The sequence below is a fragment of the Protopterus annectens genome, chromosome 9.part0 (genome assembly GCF_019279795.1).
Source record: "Protopterus annectens isolate FY-2018-M chromosome 9.part0, PAN1.0, whole genome shotgun sequence".
Lineage (NCBI taxonomy): Eukaryota > Metazoa > Chordata > Ceratodontiformes > Protopteridae > Protopterus > Protopterus annectens.
The window spans coordinates 619036283-619057884 of NC_056743.1; positions in this window are offsets into that span (position 1 = coordinate 619036283).

The following is a 21602-nucleotide window of genomic DNA, read 5'->3' on the forward strand; positions in this document are numbered from 1 at the left end:
TACTGCCACATACATTTGACAAAGACTGCATGTACAACACATAACCAATGTGTTACAGTGAATAAGTTAAACATTAAACAAAACTTAGACTATATTCATTAATAATGCTTAACTCTACTATGTTAACTTCATTATAAATAAATTGTACACGCACATATTACACAACTCACAGCATTTTAAAATATTAATGTTCGCTGAATGACTAGGAATCAATAAGTGAATGTTTTATGTCTTCACAAAAGAAAAGGGAGGGGGATACTTATATTTGTGCCACTTTTGTAGTCCTAAGATAGTACAAGAGCAGACTAAAACATACACATTTTGGAACAGATCAACCATTACAGTGGAGCCTAAGAACTAGTTTGGTGAAAAAGATTTTGGACTGTTGAAAGTAGGAAAAAGGAGGACGATTGGGGTGATGAAAATTATATGATACACACGTGCATGCACACACCCCTTCTGTGTGTGTGTGTGTGTGTGTATATTTGTGTGCATCTGTATATATGTGTGTTGTGTACACACACACACACACACACACACACACACACACACACACACACACACACACACACACACACACACACACACACACACATCCATATAGCAGTGCATGCGACTACATACAAAAATAACTATTGCATATTTCTCATTATATGTAGTCCCACTGTACTGCATCCCACATCTAGTATTATGCATGCTACATACATGCACTTTATACAAATATATATAGATATACATACATGTGTGTGTGTCTGCATGTGTGTGTATGTGTATACACACATAAAATTACACAAGATTTCTGTTTTAATTTGTTTTTATTTAAAGGGCATGAAGTATACACACACACACACACACACACACACATATTTTTGTATAAATAAATACATATATATATATATATATATATATATATATATATATATATATATATATATATATATAAAATATTTCTGATTTTTTGTTACTGAGGAATGCTTGTCTATGCCAAATAAAGGCTTGTTGCTTTGGAACACTACCTGAGATTCATGATTTTTGGAAATTATTATGACTGAACTCATCAATGAAGTTTTAAGATCACTAGTTTCACTATTTTAAATTTTTTCCTAAACACTAGTGGTGGTGAGGCTGGAGCTAGACAGATTCCTGTGCTTTTTCATTTTTTTTAAATATGTAAGATGTGTACTACACACATGCACTTATATATATAAATATATGGGTCTACTTGACTTCATCAAAATCCCATATTTTTAAATCTCAGTTTGTTGACACTCAAAATATAGAACTCCCACTTTATCAATGCAGCAGAACAATGAAGATCTTCCCAGGGTAAGTAACCACTTACCAAAAAAGAAACAAAACTCAAATTGCAGGATCCCTAACCCACCCAGGTGGGGGTGATATGCCCCACAAGACCTCTAATGTGGCAGACTGAGCCCTACACACCCCCAAACTAAATGTACCAATTCCAAGATCGCACTACAGTTGGAAAAAGGGCAAAGTTCACCGTCTCGCACAAAGTTCACCATTTCGACCTAGGAAGATCTTCAATGTTCCGCTACTTCAATGAAGTGGGAGTTCAGTATTTTGAGTGTAGACAAACTGAGATTCGACAATATGGGATTCAACAAAGTCAAGTCTCTCTCTGTTTATATATATATATATATATATATATATATATATATACACACACACACACACACACACACACACACACATATATATATATATATATACACACACACACACACACACACACACACACACACATATATATATATATATATATATACACACACACACACACACATATATATATATATATATATATATATACACTACACACACACATACACACACACACACACACACACACACACACACACACACACACACACACACACACATATATATATATATTTATACACACACACACACACACACACACACACACACACACACACACACACACACACACACACACACACACACACACACACACACACACACACACACACACACACACACACACACATACACACACACACACCTATGTATATAAACACAAATACATACACACAAAGACAGACACCGTCAGATGTGCATTTAAACACAGTTAAAGTACTTATGATTTCCTTTTCTTAATACAAGAGCACATAGCATATGTATGTTAAAGCATGTTGAGCTGTATATTATGGTTGCCATCAATGGTCATATTTTCTTTGTTGACTGGAAAATGCTCATGCACTCTACCACTCATAGTCAATGGGAGTCTCTTAGGATGGATCTGTGTACCTGATGTGCATCATGCTCTGGAAAGATGTCACAAAAAGCATAAAAAGTCCTTTTTATGAACATTATCAGTGCGCCTAGTTGATAGGGTTGCCACCTGTCTGTCTTTATGCAGTTCTGTTCTGTGTGTGTGTAGGGGGGGGCTTGAAAATTGTAAATGTGTTGATACTTTACAAGAAAAAAAATATTTTCTGACTTTTCTCTAAATGTCACAGAAATCTTTGATACTACATTTATCTTAACATATAAACTATTATAAATAACCAACATTTAAAGCTTAGCATTTCAATACTGTGATGTTCTCCGGGTGCTCCGGTTTCCTCTCATATCCCAAAGACATGATGTAGGTGGATTGGACACTCTAAACTGGCCATAGATATGAATGTGTGTGTGTGTGTGTGTGTGTGTGTGTGTGTGTGCCTTCTGCAGAAGGCTGGGTGCTGGGCTGTCAACTCTGCACTGTAAAACTCCACTGCCAATCAAGAGTGGACAGCTGATCTGCTGTAGTGACCCCTAACAAGGAAAAGCCGAAAGAAGAAGAAGAGATGTTTCTTATGTAAATTTGTCAGAAGAGGTGACAACTGCCTTTAAACCCCTGATTGGCCTAACTGCTTTGTTTTACTATGAAAGAGGAGTGATGAGTTCTCCTCCTCTCTGCAATAAAAACAATGGAAAACAGTTCCACAGATTTCTGTCTTTTATAGCAGCCGCTGTGCTCCTGACATTTGCAGGATTAATTGACCATCTAAGATTGACATCAGTACCTGAAAGGGTAAACTACAGATTTATTCATGTCTATGGTACATCATGCAGGCAGAAACAGAGTCCTCTGCAAAGTATGTGAAAAGTTAAGCTTTAAAAAGTAGGTGGGCTTTCTCTTCCTTTGATTCCAAGGTAATGAATGAAAGTTTTAAAAAGTACATGCAGGTTTCTGGTGTCTATACAATACTGGAACCATATTGTACGGAGAAAAGCAACCTAAGGATTGAGTTCCACTGTTGAAGAGGGCAGAGTTTTCTTCCCAGCATAAGAAGGTCTGTGTGTGTGATGAGCGGCATGGATGTAGGATGTAGGGTGTGTGCCCTTGACAACCTTGTTTATAAGTAACTTACTTTCTTACTATAACTCAGAGGAAAGAATATATTTAATAGTAAAAAGCAAAGGCATGTAAACATAAGCCTGATCAGGTTATTTCAAAATTCAACAGACATCACTTTCTATCAACCTATTTAAATATACTTAACAAAATCACATGACCACACGTCTAGGTCATTGCACAAACAAGTGCAATAAAACACATTTAATATAGAAAATTAGTTTTCAAATTACATAAATACTGAAACTTTTTGAAAACAATTTTTTAAATAAACCATGGCCGTTATCTGTATAATTACATTTCTTTCTATAAGTTATGACCAAAAAAAATGTATAAAAACCTCAATTTCTGAGGCATGACAAGACTGATATCCTCTAATTTATGGTTCTGATATAGTTTAAAATGATACTAAGCATTTTCATACTGAATTATATGAGTGGCATGTAAGTACAGAACCAGCTGATTTTGAGTTTGTTATACTAGATGTCCACTCTTTATTTACAAGCATCCCAATTTTATAGGGAGTTGAGTATATAAGAACTTTTCTAAAAGAGTGCAAATCTATAGCAATTTATAAGATTAATATGTAATTTCATAGTCAAGAAAGAAGCTTGCTTAATGAAATGAGACTTCAGCGACCCACAGAAGAAGAGCCTTTGACTGATGCAACGTCGGCCATAAATCTCAGGCAGAAGACCAGGATGGATGTCAATAGCTCTCCCGACACTTCAGCACCAGTCCCAGAAGTCATTCTATACTCAGAAGGTAATGATGAGGTTGTTGGGTCACGGTTACCCTTGTCTGTAAGGGGGCAATCAGTAGATGATTACTTAGCAGAATTCTTAGATTCCTTGCTAGATTAGGATAGGTCTAGGATTTCTGATATAGTTTTAGAGTGGAACTTTGGATCCACACTGCCTATATCTGTCATTGTTCCCCAAGGGCCCCAGCATCCCTGCTCAAGTCAGGCTACTTTCAGAATGTCAACACAGACTGTGAATGCCCCTTCTCTCCCTCCCTGTTAAGGATGCTGGGTCAAATAATTCAGATCTTAATATAGTTTAGCTTCTAGCCCTCATGGTCATGGATAGATCTACCAGATCCACCCTTCTGAGGTCCCACATTACTGCACATTTCCCTTTGAATATTAATGAGAAAGCTATTCAGAGGGACTTCATATATGTCTTTAACTTAATTGACATGGACGGTATTGACAGGGTGCTTGAGGCCAACACCACCGGGTCCAATGACATTGTTGCAGCCCTCACTGCTCTTGGCAAGGAAGCTATGGCCGAGATAATAACCAGGAACTAGGACAATTGGGCTTTGTGGTCTACATGGCTATTCTCATAAAACCCAAATATAGCCTTTCTGCTCTTAGCTTACTTTGTCTCCATTAGAGAAGCTCAACACATCTGTGTGTCTGAGTGTGTGTGTGTGTGTGTGGGGGGGTGGGCTTGTTCATGGTATGACAAAGGCTCAAGAAATTAAGTGACAGACAAGACCCTTGGATGGGATCAGCAGCAGATTTGGCTCAGTGTTATGCTGGAAAAACCTAATTTCCTGAGCAATGACTACTCCACTGAGAACCATCTGAAAGTGAAATTTTATTAGGTCTTCAACTTCAGCAATGTGATATGTTCATGACCTGCTTGCAGGTTCACCCATCTTTGCTCCTTCCGTGGGAAGGCGCACCCTACAACTAGATGCTAGTTAAAATCAGGTCAATGTATACCAAACCTTTACACCCCCCTTAAGTGATACAGGTCCCAACCAGAGATAGAATAATCCAGTCAGAGGTAACCATCTTTTTTGTGGCCGAAGAGTTACTCTTTCATGGGGTCAGTTAAAACTTCAAGCCTTCGTATTCCCCAACCAGAGTGGACAAAATTGTCACACTACTTTTAGATTATCCTGATAAGAAAGCAGCTTTATTTCTGGTCAAAGGTTTTTCTTCAGGTTTTACCACTGGGTCTTCAGCGTCTTTGAATTCCAACATACTTAAGAACCTTGAGTCTATCAAAGATAATGAACATGATGCTGTTAAGTTAATTGAGGAAAGAAACTCTAGTGGGAGGGATTATCTGTACATTTCTCAACCTCCTTGGCCCACATATAAAATATCCCCATAAGCTTTTTTTTTTTTTCAAACATCTTTACTGAATTATCACTTATGACATAGGCACATTTACAGTCATATAAAAGTAATCAAACTATAGTAACATAACAAACATTATACTTCACATATATTGCTATATATCATATAACCTATAGTCTCACAAGGGATAATTGGCTAGGCTTAAAATGGCTCGCAAGGGCAGTTAGCTTAGTACTAATCTATGAACCTATGAACCTATGAATATTACATAAATTATTCAATTCCTGCCTTTTTTTTAAGCAAGAAACATCTTCATTAAACCATCACTTACTACATAGGTAACCATATATTTATATAAATGAAAACAAACCACACCAACACAAAGTATCCCCCATAAGCCTAGCCCTGAAGAAAAAAAGAAGGGGAATTCCATGTAATTCATCATCTCTCACCCTTAATGTACTGGTGTTAGCAACAAGACCCCCAGGCAAGCCACTGCTGATTACGTAGAAGAGTTCTTGTCACTAGGCATAGGGAGAGCTAGGGCTGTAGAAGGCATGACAATCTTTGTTGATCTTTGCAGTGGGCAGAGTGTTCCTTTGACTGAGGAAAAATTGGAAGGCCATTACGTTTCTGGGGCTACATATTGAAGTTCAGGCCTCCACATTCAAACATCCCATTGACCTTCAACTCAGGTCATCAATTCACAATTTGTTTGGAGCTTGTAAAGTTCAAAATGGGAAGTCATGCAATTGCATGTGTTACTAAACCTTGCTTGCGGAGCCATTGCCCCTGGCAGGACTCTTCTCAGATCATTATCTAACTTACTGAAGAGCAGCAAACCAGGTGAGAATTACTGCCAGTATCAAGGAGGATCTCTGACTTTGGAATACCTGCTTGCCCATATACAATGGAGTCACATTTTGCAAATTCCTCAAGTTTACTTCATCGATTTTTCACCAATGCAGCAGTGGCATAGACATGGATGCCTATTTCCAAGGGATGTGGTTCACAGCAAAATTACCCATATCATAGTCCCAGGAAAGGAAGAGATATATCTTTTTAGAAGTTTCTCCCATTTGTGCAGCAACTTTGATTTGAAAAAAAAAACTCTTTCTAACAGGAGGGTTTCATTTTACTCTAGCAACCTGGCAGTAGTTCAACCCCTTAGAAAGAGGTTGTCAAAGTCTAGGTGGGTGCATTCAGTGATTAGGTTGCTAGTCCTGCTGAGTTTACAGATCAATTTGAGTTTCTCAATCCATCATGTATCAGGAAAATATAATGGCATAACTGACAGCTTATCCCGCTTTTATATTTCCCCAGGTTTCACCAGTTGGCTCCAGAAGTGGCTCCCTCCAGGACACCCATTTCTCCAGGAGTCTGGCTCATTGATGAAGAGTAGCTATAACACTTCTATCCAAGCCTTGGGCTCCAGATATCCAAATGGCTTATTCCTAGTCCTTATATGCCTTCAGTCTCTTTTACTACAACTTACTTCAACCCCTCAGGCTCTGGGATCTTCCATTGTTATCAGAGTTTATAACACACAGATATTTGCTGAATGACACAACCAACATGCTATTCATATACCCAGCAGCCTTAGAATGGTTAGCTTGATTCATGGGACTTTGCAATTTTCCAGTCTCTGGATCATCAGCAGGTTGTTGTAAGGTTGAGAAAACACCAGAACTACTGCGCAGAATCCCAGGAACCCTACTTGTCATCACATTTTGGGACACCTTATTAAGGGTCTTTATTACTCAGTTGATGACTTTTACTCATTTATCCTCTGGGCCACCTATTTTGCCATTTTTTTCACTGGTGACGTTATAGCCAGTGAGTTGCTTTATTCCTTGTGTTGGAATGACATTTTATTGGCAAGGACCTTGTTTTAATATGATTGGGGAAGTGCAAAACTGACCAGACCTGTAAAGGACATCACATTTGTCTAGATAAGGCTAGGTCTCATGTCACTTGTTCAGTCCATTAGCCACATCTCTGTGCAAGTAAGCACCTAACACACCATCATCTAGCCCTATATTCTAAGTAAGGCCATCCTATTACTCTAGCAGAATCCCTGCAGAAAGCCCTTTTATGTCAAGGCATTTCCCCCCATGGACATTCCTCACATTCATTCCACATAGGTATACCTTGGACCTGGCAGATGAGACGTAATTGACCAAAGCCCTAAAGATGATGGCAATGTGGTTATCTGATGCCCATCTGTCTTACATTAGGTAGTAACCTTGTTATCTTACTTTACAGGGAAGAAGGTACTTCGGAGTTTGGGGCACTCTTTTGTATAAAGAGTGGCTTGACAAGTAGCGATCCAGCCACAAAGACACTATTTTTTTTTTTTTGGATCAGGCCCTCTGGGTTACCCTCTGGCTAAGTTTTCCAGGCTTGTCATGCTTACAACTTTAGGATATCTGGCATTAACAAAAAGCTAAATGAAAATTGCCAACCACATTGATCACCATCTTGGAGGCAATGAATTAACCATGGTTCTGAAGATCTTGGTAGCTAGAATTTTTGCTGACCTCCACAAGCTGCACACTTTTCATTTCATCCAGACATTGTTTTACTTTGGTTTGCTATCCTACTCAGGTTGCACTGAAAGGACACCATAAGAGGGTCAGTTGTGGAAATGTCTAGCCATGTCATCCACCACTGAGTGGCTTAGGCTGCATGGGCATTGATCACAAGATTATGGAAAACACACAGCAAAGGTGGACAAAGACTTTTATGATGCAAATGGAATCCACTTCAATGAACTGGTCTTTGAATTTGCGGGGGGGGGGGTTTTGGGACTTTAACTGGTAGCCAGAACTGTCTTAGTAAAGCCAACTGGCCAGTGTAGTCGCATCATGTTTATAATTTTTTAATGTTTCTGTTTTATGTTGGTTGTTGGGTACTGTTATTCTTGGTTGATTTTCTTATGAATAAAATGGTCACAAAGGCAACACTGGTGTCATTTCCAATTCAGCTCTAGTAAACACTATAGGATATGTTATAAAATGCCTACATTTAATAAACAAAAATGACTCTTTACGAATTTAAATAAATCTAATAGAGGAAACAGCACTCTTGGCCTGATTTTTACAAAAATGACCGCCTCTTGCAGTACTCTTCTGATATCTCCTTCCCCAGGGAAGTCTAACCATAAGCTTGTGACCTTCTCCCTAAAAACTCTTTAAATCTCCTATAGGAAACCCCCACTGAATTTAAGGATTATAAATATGACAACCTCAACCTAACCTGTGGTGAAATATCAACATTTACTTATGACTGCATCTCTTCTGAACCTACTACAGCAGCAAGCTTCACTATGGAATTATATACAACCACAATAAACAAACTATACAGCAAAAGAGAGAAACTCTTTAAAATCCCAAACTCCTCTTCTCAAGCATAATGAAGAAAGCATTACAAAATGAATAATATTATCATGTCCACTGAAGAAGCCCATGAACCTACACATGGTTACTATAATACCAAGTTATTGACATTTTAATCAGTAAAAATAACAGTAATAATTGCTTTGAATCTAAAATTCAAAGGATATTTACTTTTGTGAATTCTTATGTACAAAAAACAAAACTGTCATCCTAAGGGGACACAGAAAAGTTTGATCAAGAATCAGTATGACAAACTCACTATAAATCAACATTTACAGATAAAGTATTTTTAATGGAGAAATACATTTTTATTTAAATTTTTTATATTGGGGGTAACTTTCTAAACTGATTACTGTCATAAGTGCTGAGGTACTGAACAAATAGGCAATGACTGCTCTCTTATTTTGAAATTAGGCTTTTAGCCAGGCTTGAACCAGCACAGAAGAAAATGGTAATGTGAAGGAATCGATTTGCCTCATTCACTAGACAAAAGGACATTATGTTGATTTGTTATAATAACTGGAACATTTTATATAGGAATTATGAACTTAAGAACATAAGGCTTGTTAACAAGTGATGCAGTAATTTAAAGAGTATACTTTAGAATACAGTCGTGAAACCTGTGTTTATATTCAGCAAAAGAGGGACTTTCCTTTATTTTTAACAGTACAAATATATAAATTATTTTCCATATTCTGAGGCTGCCAATGTGGAATATAATTTTACAGCAAGAAGAACTTTTACATGTAAGGCCAGTAATGTTGTCTATATGGTTAAGTGCACATTATGCAGCACATGTTATATGCGAAGCTACAAGACTTTATCTTACAGATGTTATGAGCACAATTTACAATAAAGAATAAGAACATTGCTAACCTTTTGGCCAAACATGGACCAGGCTATATTAATTTAAAAAAGCTGGAAATTTACTCATGGAAAGGCTTCACCCTGACATAAGTAGTGGGGATATCATAGGTTCATAGGTATGTACTAGGCTAACGGCCCTGGGGCCTTTACAAGCCCAGCCCATAGGATTACCCTGGCATAATGCCACCTGACATTAGTTCACAGTGCCTCTGTCGAGTAAAGCCACTGGAGTGATCCCGGGGGTGGATTTTCTATTTCCCATCCACTCATCAAGATTCCTCTTGAACAGGGCCAATGAGGTGCTCTGCTTGACATGTATGGGAAGTCTATTTCATAGCATAGGCAGTCTCTGGGTTATGAACCTGTCCCTCCAGCATGTTCTGTTGATTGCAGTAATAAGGTTGAGGTCTCTAAAGCATGTGGTGTGGAGGGATTGGGATTTATTTAGATGTAGCATTTCTAACAGAGGTGGGTCAGACATGGCTTTGTAAGTCAATCAGGGATCGCCTCTAAGTAGGCAATACAAGACAGAGAATAGTTGGAGTTTTTTAGCCTGTCCATATAGGACAAATGTTTAAGGCCTAGGATCCTCTTTGTGAGGTACTTTTGCAGCCTCTCCAGTTGTTGCAGGTGTCTAGTGAGGTACATGGCAAATGGGGCATTGTACTCGATGATTTGGCCTAATGAGGGAAAAGTAGAGGGAGACAATGACCTCTTTCTTTCTGGATGCAAATTCCTTAGTAATGAGATGTGCCACATAGAAGGACATTCTGACCACAGTGGAAATGTGGTGATCAAAAGAGAGGTTGCTGTCAACCTATGTTCTGAGATCTCTTATAACGCCTTCTGTGCTCAGTGGACTACCATCGATGTGGTAATTCATGGGAACTGGGTTTTTCCCAAAGGGGATAATGACACATTTTTTGGCATTGAGCTTATGGCCATGGTTCTGACACCATTCATTGGTCTCAGTGAGGCCTTTCTGTAGGATGTCAACATCACTTGGGGAGTTAGTAATAGCTCCCAACTTGCAATTGTCTGCAACTTTGTCAGCCAGAGTCCCTTCATGTTGGCCTGGTCTTCAGAGAAGTAGATGCCAAACAGGAGAGGACCCAGGACCGAACCCTGTGGGACTCCACTCATGACTGGTCGGCAGTCTGACTTGGAGTCAGCTACTTTCACACTATGAATTCTACCTGTGATCCAGTTTGCAACCCACCTAGTGATACAGGGGTTGATGCCTAGCTTAGTGAGTTTTTCTATGATTCCTGAGTGGGGAATGGTATCAAAGGCCTTGGCCAGATTAATGTAGGCTGTATGAACCACCTTGCCTTCATCCACAGCTCTGGTGACCGACTCAAAGAAGTTGACCAAGTTGAGCAGGCATGAGCTACCATTCACAACACCAAACTGTGTGGGATACAGAGTTTGGAGATTCCCTATATCCTTGTTTATTAGGTCCATGAAGATGTGTTCCATAGCTTTGCATATTAGACTCATCAGGCTAATGGGGCAATAGTTCCCAGGGTCTGTAGTAGTTCATCCTTTGTGGAGATTGATGACTGTAGCAGTGCACCATTCAGTAGGGACAAAGCCTGAGGTGAGGCTGTGATTGAACAGGGCACCCAGGTGAGGTGCCAGTTCACTCTGTAGTTCATGTAGAACAAAGCCAGGGATATTGCCAGGTCCCATAGAAGCTGTATTCTTGGCCTTGGATAGTGGCTGTTTTAACCTGTGCAGCAGTAATACTGTGTGCGGCAATCTACTAGTATTGTGACTGGTCCTTTGGTGGGGGAGAGAAGGCTAAAGTTGGCACTGAATCTGTCAGTCAGTATGTTGGCTCGGTATAGGAGGTACCATTGTGCAGTAGCTCAGAGCAAATCTGGGTACTGCCATGGAGATTCTTTACATAAATATAGAAAGCCTTCTGGTTTTCTTTACTATCTGCTGCAATTCTGTTTTAATAGCTAGCTTTAGAGGATTTGATGAGGGATCTCAACTTTTTGTTGAGGCTGATAAGAGAGTTTTTCCAGTCTTGGGACTTCACCTTATTCCACATCAGTTTCCTCCCGCTGTTGTAGAGTTTGTTTATGGCAGGTGACCAGATTGGCTTCCTTTTTTTGGAGGAGAGTGTCTTGGTCCAGGGCACTGGAATTAATGAATTCCAGGAAACGTTCGGCAAGTGCATTGGTAAATGAGTAGTTTTTCCAGTTAATGGAGGGGTAGTTGAAGTCGCCCAGTATGACAGTGTTAGGCTGGACTTTTGATATTCTCCAGGGTGTTTAGGAACATGGAGTACGAGTCTTGGGACATGGTTGGGGACCTATAGCAGGCTACAACCTGAATTGATGTCTTACCCAATGTTAGCTTCACCTGAAGTATCTCAGATGAGTTATGTTGGGCTACTAGTTTGGAGGTGAGCGCATCCTTTATGAATATGGAAACACCACTGCCTTTGGAGCTTCGGTCCAAGTTCTGGGGCTGAAAGGTGTGGAATGAGTTATAGCCTGGTAGTGCAGGGGTGCTTTCTGCTGTCTTGAACCAGGTCTCTGTTATGGCACAAATGTTGATGGTCTTCATTTTAAGGAGTGCTTTGAGGGAGTTCATTTTGAGATTTAGACTTCTAGCATTGAACAGCATGACCCTCAGATTGCATTTGTTTGTAGCTGTTACAGTGGTAATTTGGTCTTTGGAACATCACCTAAAAAGGCACTATGGGGTGGCCAGAGCCTTGTCCAGTATCCAGAATCCCAGGGGTGACAGATGCAGGCCATCTCTGGCAAAGCATTGAGGTCTGTCAATCCCAGGCAGACAGTGACACCAGACACTTAGCCAATTGTTGAACTCAATCATTTTCTGCTTGCACTGTGGTATCATTCTGGGTGATGGTAGGATGCTGCTTAGGGCTAGGGTCATACTCGCCTGGGCTACATAATCCAAGAACTCCTCCATGTCTCTTTTCATATAGTCCAGGGAGGTACGTCTCAGGTCATTCACACCCACATGTACAATGACAGAGTCATATTTGTACCTGTTGTTGAGGGACCTGAGTACGTGCGTTATGTGGTGGATCCTGGCACCTGACAGGCAGCTGACTGTTACTTTCTCCTTATTCAACCTAGTGAGTGGGACATCAGTGTACCTCACTACTGAGTCACCTATGACTAGTGTGTTGGGCATGCTGTTTTGCCTTAGGGGCTTTAGTTGAGTGACATGCTGTTCAGGAGAGTTAGAGTGCGTTTCTGCCTTGGAGGTCTCTGCTGTTTGGGTAGACTTTTATTGAGAGCCTTCGCAAAGGTGAGTATATGGTTTGTGTTTTTATGTGAAGGCAGTGCTGGTGTGTGTTTTGGAGGGCTATGTGTTCCATGTGGTATGGTGCAAGTGTTGACCTTCTCCTCTTGACCAGCTATTCCAGTCTTGGCTGGGGAGTGTGTGGCTTCCAGTTTGGATATATAAGTGCATCTCTCACAAGCCTGAGTGTTGGGAGGTAAGAAGAGAAGATTGTTAGTGTACATGAGGCAGTTGCTACATTGCCTCAGGATGCCCAAGTTCACCAGGTTAATAGGAGAATGCACAGGGAACTGACCTTTAGACATGCCTGGATTGGTGGGCATTAATAATAAGTTTCTGGAGCGGTTTCCTTGTAGAACGTTTAGTGCTGGTAGCACTTTTGTGTACTACAATAATTGCTACAAGAAGTCTGGTAAAGTGCTAGACTAATAAGCTAGTAAAAGTGCAGGAGAGAACTAGAATATCTAAGGGAAAAATAAGAGCAGACTTTGGCACTGCTCAGAAGCTTACAAACAGTCCTGGATATAGCAAATCTGTATCTGGACTAGACTAGTTACAGGAGAGGTGGGAAACAAGTACAAATGCGGGCTTTTAAACCAGAAAGTTGAAAGAGATGAAAAAATTGCCCAAATGGCCAATAAACTACAATTTCTGGGCCAGAAACCACTCCTCTTGTGGTAGATAGTCTACCTAGTGCTTATCACTCCCACTGATAAGCTAGAAGGCTTCCCTACAACACATAAAGACCCGGTGAGCTCAGAAGCTTACATACAGTCCTGGATACAGCAAATCTGTATCTGGATTAGACTAGTTACAGGAAAGGCAGGAAAAGCTCAAACACGGGCTTTTAAACCAGAAAGTTGATAGAGATGGAAAAACTGCCCAAACAGCCAATATAATACAATTTCTGGGCCAGAAACCACTCCTCTTGTGGTAGATAGGCTACCTAGTGCTTACCATTGCCACTGATAAGCTAGAAGGCTTCCCTCCAACACAGAAAGGGTTGGGAGGCTCAGAAGCTTACAAACAGTCTTGGATACAGCAAATCTGTATCTTGACTAGACTAGTTACAGAAACTAGGCAGGAAACAAGCTTAGAAAGTTTTTTTTTTTAGACAAGTGGAAAGGGCGAAAGGAGGAGCAGAAGATAATTCAAGGTTAAGAAACTAAGTGGATTGGCCTTCTCGAATGTTCTCTCTCTATTAGGTAGAATTTGCTAATGACACTAGACTGGGAGGAGTGTCCCAGATGAAATTTACAGTAGGGGCGGGCAACTACAAAGCCACCAAGCATAAGAACAGGATATCAATAGCAAGGGAAGGTGGGAAACTAAATCAGTTATATGATACACTCCTTGGCAGGAAATCAGAACAAACAAACACAAAAAGATGTTTAACAAATGGAGGAAATTTCTAGTTAATACCTCACACACAGTGAAACTAGCTAGAAAAGATTTACAAACAGTGTGCCAGTAAAAACATTATTTATCAGGCTATGTGAGGCAGACACTTTTAATACAACCATGCAGATTAGTTTATAGCTATAAAATACAGTAAAAGGTATGCAGCAGAAAATAAAAGTGCTATACATAACTAATAAAAATAAGCAATAAACAGGATACTTAATGTTATATATCACAGATCAGAGTTTTGCTCAGTGCCCTTCCTCCAATTAGCTCTGTGTAAGATGACAGAAGCACTCACAAGGTAACTTCTTAAGTAACAGAAAGTTGAAATCTGAAACAACTTAAAAAAAAAGGCTTGAAAGAACCAATGAGGTGCTTACTCCAAGCCGTAGTCCAGGTAACCCCAATCAGCCAGTGAAAATAAACACTTCACTCTCATTAAAAATTCCAAATGGCTTTTGCTAAACTAAGATGGCCTGGAACATATGCTCAGACACACATCCTCTGCAAACAAACAACTAGGCCCAGAACACAAGCCTGAATACAATCAATGCTACAGCTACTACCTACACTACTTAGGTTTTAAAAAAAAAACTACATAAATGTTTATCACAGCAGAAAAGAAGCAGTGAGCCTTTAAATGAAAGTTTTAAACAGATAAAGGAGCAAGGAGACTTTAGAGAATGCTTTTAACTGCAAACAAATCAGTTATATGATATACTCCTTAACAGGGAATCAGAACAAACAAACACAAACAGATATTTAACAAATGGAGAAATTTCCAGTTAATACCTCACACACAGTGAAACTAGCTAGATAAGATTTACAAAGAGTATGACAGTAAAAACCTTATTTATCAGGACCTTTGAGGCAGACAATTTTAATACCACAATGAAGATTAGTTTATAGCTACAAAATGCAGTAAAAAGTATGCAGCAGATAATAAAAGTGCTATAAATAACTAGTAAAAATAAGCAAAAAACAGGATACTTAATGTTATATATCACAGATCAGAGTTTTGCTCGGTGCCCTTCCTCAGATTAGCTCAGTGTGAAATATTTTGGAATGCAGAGAGCTGCCTGACAGATTAGATGCTGGGCAGTTCCCTGGTTTGAATAGACATTTAAATATTAAATATGAATTGAAGAGAAGCGTATAGTTTATTTGGCATATTTGGACACAGAATTAGGGATATTTTCTTTATTGATAGCTTTATTTATTTTTGAAATTATTATGAAATGGGCATTTTTGACTGATTGCATCAATAATCATGTTGTTTTGGGTTATTATAAAACAAGTCCATTAGATTAAGTTTATGTTTGTAATGCAGTTTTGGTTTATAATACAAAGATAGACACCATTTTGGAGACTTCCAGTTTGATGCATTTTTATTTAAGTTTTAGTGCTTTTGCATGCACTTGGTTTTGCTCTCTTTTTTATTTGTTACACTGGGTGTTTTTAATGGACTGGAAAATGGAGTTAACTTTGCTTAGTGGTGTCCCTTTGCAACAATTCCAAATGAATTTAGCAATAATTTAACAGGCTTCCAATGTGCCTTTGAGAGTCTTAAGCTATAAATGGATCATAGTGAGAGGAGTTCAACATCCGATGATGAGACTGTTTAGCCTGCCTGTCAGCGTCTCATTCCAACTACAACTGATGGATCAGATAGTGGAAGTTTTTGATACCACAAGGATCCTTAAAATTATTTCACCATGAGTCCTCCAAAACAGATTTGAGAGTGAATAATCTAGGTGAGCCCCTGGTCACCTTAAAATGGTTGAATTAAACTAATGTAGACCATATAAATGCTGTAGCAGTAGGTGTTGTTCAAAAATCCACAAATCATACAAAAATCAGATATATTACTGCATGTAGCATACTGTTTTATTTTTTGGAGGGAGGTCTTATTTGCTTGCAAAGTACCTACATTTAATTTTTTACTTTCCTATGTCTTCTTTGTCAGACTTCTCTAAAGTTAAGAGCATAACAGGTTTTATCAGTTTTTTTATGAGTATTTTACCTACAATATTGGGTCTGGCAGTTGGATTAAGGCTCTGTTCAAACCCTTAACTAAGCGGGGTATTTTGCACACACACATATACAAGCAAATGAACATTCTGAGAAAAAAATCTCAACACCAAATGAACATTCAAAAAACCACAGCAGCAAACAACATTCTAAAAGTAAGACTTCAACACCAAACAAACATTCTGAAAGCAAAAGTAGAAGCCCACACACAAAACCTCAGATGCAAACTAACTTTGTAAAAGTAGGAGCTCATTTTGAAAGCCTACAATCCCTTAGTAAAATCAATGTCCCAGACTTGGACAAAGCAGCACACAATACCTGCTATGCATCCTGAAAGGAAAGTAAACCTCCACTTGACCACCTCACGGTTTCTGCTTCAGTAAAGTATGCATCCTAAAAGGAAAATGAAACCAGTGTACTGCTGTGCTCTTGTGCCATCCCTGTGTGTACACAGGAAGCAGCAGGGCACAGGGAAAGCAATAAAAACTTTTTTTTTTCTTGAAGCAGTTTATATCACAAGGTCACTGAGCAATGTAAAAAACTTTTCTTTTTTTTTACTTTATTGCTGTGTCCAGGGTTCCACTACCAGCATGGGGCCCTAGGCAGATGCATAGGTTACCTAATACTGGATCCAGCTATGGATCACTGAACAGTTTTAGAAGAAGGTATGCCTTTTATTCCTGCTGCTAGAGCATGTTTGAATATGACAGTGTTGGAGCTGAAAATTGTTTACACGTAAACTAAATACTGCATATTTATTCAGGTAAGGCCAGTGGAATTTTGAATAAAGTTGCTTTTGTATAAAAAATTACCTTTAATCCCTCATTATGCAACAATCTGGTGATCACTGAAAATATGTGCAAATCAGCATGATATCTTTTAACAGCACCATCTGTAAAAAGGTATTGTAATTTTTGTGAGGAAAGAAAACGGTGCTTTGTTCAGTCATAGAGCATTGGAAAATATCAGCTTTTGATGGTTTACAAGGAAGACAATATTGTAATAATGACCAATGACCAGTATTTTGAAGTCATGTTTAATCTTTTGAATGGTAGATCAAGGAGATTTTTATTCAGACATTTTTGCAGCATATAAATACATGGGTTGTCATCTAGATGATGTTTTGGTCAGTGGTGAGTGTTTTATAGAATTATACATTTTTTTTTGTCAATTGGCTATTTAGTTTGCTTACCAAAGCTCCATTAAGACATAAACAGGCCTCCACTGCTACCCATCATTACAGCACAATGGCCTAAAACTGAACCCACTGCTATGCTCCTTGACAAACCTTTATGGCCCTTTTTGAGGCATGTCACTGCTTTCATTATAGATTACAGTAAATCAGTTTCTTATGTTTACTGGTGGAGTCTGTATGTCCTCCCCGTGGTTGGGTGGGCATTCGAAAGACATGCGTATATGGGCGTGCCTTTGTTGAAGGTTGAACGTAAAGCTGGCACCTCAGCGTTCTTGAAAATCTACTGCCAATCATTAGCGGACTGGAGTTCCGCTGTGAAAGACAACAACTGGTAAATTAGGTTTTGGAAAACAAATTTTTTTTGTTTTTTATTTATTTTATTTTTATTTTATTTGTAGTTTGTTTGCCATGATAGTCCATTGGGCCACAAAGAGCCTGTTTTCAATGGAGTCCTGGGGAGAAAAGCTCCAGAAAAAAATACAAATACATAGTACACATGCACATATATATTACAGATTATCACATAGGAATACAAAGTAAATATGATAAGAAAAGGTTAACAATGATAGAATACATCAGTGTAGTTCATTAAACAGCAATAAAAACACTGTAAGTAGCAGCATAGGGTAACTGCTATGTAGTTGGTCAAATAGTTCAATAGAGCAATAGAGCTTTAGAGCATTAGATCTTTTTTTAAGATACATACTGTAGGTGAATGTTGAGTGGCCATGGCCTTAGTATTTGTGAATTCTGCTCTAGAACAATGAGAAGATGCATTTTTATATAAATACAAAGATAATTAATCAATTAATTTTGTACTCTCTTTTTATTAATGATTTGTTTATTTTATAAAAAAAAGCACTGTGAATGAACTTACTGATTTTGTTTTAGGTCCTAATCAAGGTTTTCAGTTTTTGCAGTTTGGATACACTTAGCATAACAATGCTGTTGTGAAACAAACTCCACATTCATATAAAACAAAATTCATCCCTGTCCATTTTTAAGCACCACTTAGATATATGGGTGGGAAACAGAAAATTACTCCAGAACTATCCCCAGTACTACTAATGGACAGATGCAGCCCCTAAATGTTTTATCCTATACATGGGACCCTCAAATTATCTATGGTATGATCCCAGTTATTCTCATTAAGGGTAATATGAAATTATCAGCTATGGGATGGGTAAGGCTTAAAATGGCCCACAAGGACAACTAGACTAGTATTTACCTCTGAACCTATAATACAGAGTTGCTTTATCAGGATATTTTAATCATTAAAAACCAAAGGGTAATAAGGTTTTGAATCTTAGATTCACAGGAAGGCTACTTTTATAAGTTCATGTTCAGCAAAAGAGTAACTTTCTACTGTTTTAATTGTGACAGTGCAAATATGTAAATTGTATGCTTTTTTCATTTTTTGATGTTGGTTGTCAATATGGAATACATATTTTATAACAAGGGGTACATTTTCATGTAATTCCAGTAATGTTATCTGTTTAGCTTAATACACAGTATGCAGCAGATGTTATGTAAGAAAAACTTCAAGAACATGATCTTTGAGTGTTTATGATGAGCATTATTTACAATTTAAAACAATAATATTGGTAATGCTCTGGCCAACCATGGAACAGAATGCATTAATTTTAAAAGGTCTGAATTTCTAGTCTTGAACAGATTTGCCCAGATAAAAGGGATAGGGATATCAAAAATGTTAGGAATGTAAGGAGAAGTCTTGGCAAATTAGATTAGGTCTTGGGCTTAGATTAGGTCTGGCTTGAATGGACATTTAAATGTTAAATTGGAATTTAATAAGGAATAATTATAGTTTTATTGAAATATTTGGATAGACAATTTAGGAAATTTTCTTTAGATGTAGTGTAATTTATTTTTTCCATGCAATTATTTTGATTAATTAGTCCAATAATCATGCAATTTCAGGGTTAGAAAAAAATAAAGTGAGGTCATTCAATGTAGTTTATGTTTCTGAAGTATTCATTTATAATAACAAGAGGAAAGTGCTAAAAACAACTTTGGTGGCCTCCACTTTGATGCCTTTTTACTTAGTACTTTTGTTTGCACTTGGTTTAGATTATTATTTGTGTCTACAGAATACCACAATCCTGCAAAGAGAAATGTTCAAGAGGGCTCCAAAAAACTAAACAGACATCACTATAACAAAATTCTGGTTTAAATTAACAAAGCAGGGGTGTAATGGGAGGGCTAGTAGGACAGATTTCCTTTTTTTAGCAGCGACTCTTTGTCATTGTAGTTTAGATCCTCCTTACAATTTGCTTTGGCCAGGTTCCCATTGGGGATCCCTGGCTGAAAGACCATTGGGCCAGTTCTATGTAAATGGGCTGAGATGTGTTAATTATTAGTGACTTAGTAAAGCAGTCTTCTAAGAATTAGCATTAATTTCTCTGCTCAACACCCCTTTTTACTGCCACTAGATGACTGTTATTCCTTTGGTCCTTTTATGTCTAGTAGGTTCTCTTGCAGTTCTGTAGTTATCTGTTGGTTGTCTCATGTTCTCAGATCCATCTATTGTGTAGGTTTAGGGCCAGATTGAGGAAGGTAGTCTTTGTCACACAGCTTTCAATTATCACCCGTTGAGCTGCATTTTCTTAGCTGATGGTGGAGATCTCTTCAACCACTTTGGCAACCAGTGGAAGGCCTGGAGTCAATCTGCCCTCAGTACTATGGTTTAATGAGTAGCTGAGAGGGCTCTCTGGTGGCCCACCCATGATGCTAGGTTCTGCTTTATTACCCTAAGACTGTAGTGTTCTTCAGAAACCATCATTTATTTTCAAACAATAACAGCAAAACATCAATCCCTGATCTGGATCCCAGATGGTAAACCGTTTAAAATTGTCAAAAAACTACCAAGAGCTAGAGTTTGAATATTTCTATGTGCTAAACTTCAGAGATAATCTGCTTATTACAACATTGTCAAACTTCAGTGCCACGATAGCACTATTTCTTGATTAATCTATACCATTGTATGCCTCCAACATTTTAGCGATGGTCACATCACAAATGTAAATGAGTTATAATTTGGTAAAAAACTGGTTTGAAGATTTTTCCTTTTCCTTAATACTGCTAAAACTAAATGTATGTTATTTAAAGAGATAAGTATTAGTAAGGCAAAAACCTAGTATGCCAAATACTCTCAAAGGACAGTACACATTTAGAACTAAATAACCTCCTATGTTAACAGTAGATGCAGGGCTAAATTTTGACCACCATGTAAACAGGGTAGTAAAACTAGGTGCATATATAGGTGTAAGTCCTGTTAAACTTGCCATGCTTCATTCTCAGCTGATCAGCCTATCACTTTCTAAGTCTTATCAATGCAGCCACCATTCTTTTGAACTCATAACTATTAAATTGCTAAGTTTACTTCAAGCTGCAAATACTAAATCCCATCTCTGCATTGTCTTAAAAATAAACTGGCTTGAATTTGTTAACAATGGGGGCTTCTTTCAGGAGTCCTGGTGTGATTCTTTGAATGTAATCTTACAGATCTCAACTCCCTGAATATATAAGTCCCATAATGCATAATTCTGCTGCATTATGACCATGCAGTTGAGTGACCCATTTTTATCACAATTTTAGGGCAATTTTATTTTCACTGTGATTGCGTGACCACAAAGTTTATATATATAAGTAAGAGAGATAGGATGTTTGTGGGAGGACGGACTTATTCCCAAACATAAAAAAAGCTTCTATTTTTCATATCACCCACATTTTCAGGGAAGGAGTTATCTTTGATAAGTTTGACTCATTCTATCATTGTTAGCAGGTTATGAGTTATGTCCTTAGAAAGGAACCACTACTGCCTCATTAGGATAACAAATTTTATCATGTTGTTGTGTCTTTCGGCTTTTCCCGGTTAGGGGTTGCCACAGCGGAACTCCGGTCCACTAATGATTG